Below are 1,591 nucleotides of genomic sequence, written 5' to 3'. Positions count from 1 at the left end.
CTTAGACGACAAATGAAAATGTAAAAAGTAAAGAAGAGATGAGAGAAACATCCTTCAGCCCGTGTTGCGTGTTGACATTGCATAGTTTATCTATCAGAGAAATCTCTGATTAAACACCAAATATTAGTGTTGGTGTGAATAATCCTGTATTGGTCAGGGTCTATTAGATACGCTTGTAAAAAAGCTCTGAAAATCTGTTGATAGCTGCGTGATTAACAAACAAAAGACCTAGATTTACTAATCAAAGCTAACGATTATCATAAAATAAAACTGTATATTGTGACTACTTTACACAGTCATTAAGGTACTGAATGTAAGAGACACAGCAGCACGGAGACATTCACTCTCATCATTTGGCAGCAAGTGAACCTTCACTCGAGGTAGGGACAATTTTAGGTCGTTGGAAAAGTGGCAGGTACATGTCCATACTAGAGCTACCTAAAATTACACTGCTGATTGCAGCCAGTGCCTGCGGGGTATATGAAGCAAATGGAGGGTGGTGGAGAGTAGTAAAGAATGTGTGGCACAGGGCACCTTTTGTTAGACTGCCCAGCAGGGTTTTACATGATGTATTTCCTGTTTCTTTTCTAACAAATTGATATTAAGCAGAGAAAAACAGAAATAGATATTTCACTCATGCAAGTTGGGCTGAAATGTGTGATTGCATGACATGACAACATCACAAATAATCATTAAAGCAGGAGGATTATCAGAGAAGAGGAGATATATGATGACGTTTTATCCCTACATAATATCAGTTGGTACCAGGAATAAGAAAACTATGAGGAAAAACTACCAAGCTGAGCAGAATCCTTAAGGTCAAACATGATTATACAGGGCATAGCCTGTATCAGACATGTGGGATCTCTCAGAATATAAATGCAAAAGGGGAACATACTCAGAAATTCTTGCTGATGTAGTGCATGTTAGAACATTTTTTTCACATCGAGAAAACTAACTATTTAGGTGAAGTGACCTTCACCTGACAAGAAAGACACTTCATCTTTTTTTGCATACTTTTTTCCTTTTTTTTTGAGTTGAAATAGCACGGACAGTTGCTTTGATGATGCAAGGACACTATGTGCCTGAGCCCTGCACTCTACAGTGGTCTCAGGGACCCATCCAGCTCTCACTGTCCTCGACTAATGCCGTCCTTAAGCATATTTAACAAGAAAGTGACGAGGATAGATGCATACAGACATAAAATTAAGTGCAAACAAGACTTGCTGATTAACTAATAAAAGGGCAAAAGTAGCCAGTTCAGATCCACTAAAGATAACTTTGTTGACAGTATTTATTGCCGCCGTGACACAGCCTACTGCACTGCATACTAAACTCCTGTCTTTACAGGGAGCAGAAGGGCACTGCCGGGGCTTTACAAGTGAGCGCAAAGACTAAGGGAATAAGTTAGACAAAGGAAGAAGTAAGGATGTTTCCTTCTGAGCATTTTTTATTCTGTTATGTAACATTTTGGCTTCTAAAAAGGAGATGAGTGGGAAACCACACGTAAGATTGGTATACTGCATCAGCCAGTAGTCCATCTTCATAAGGCTGCAAAAATTGTATCTTCAGCCAAACACTCAATAGGCTG

Source organism: Copadichromis virginalis, linkage group LG12, assembly GCF_057382275.1.
Source record: "Copadichromis virginalis isolate Kocher_CV1m ecotype Utaka linkage group LG12, C_Virginalis_male_GT1.1, whole genome shotgun sequence".
NCBI lineage: Eukaryota > Metazoa > Chordata > Actinopteri > Cichliformes > Cichlidae > Copadichromis > Copadichromis virginalis.
This window is presented reverse-complemented; position numbering follows the sequence as displayed.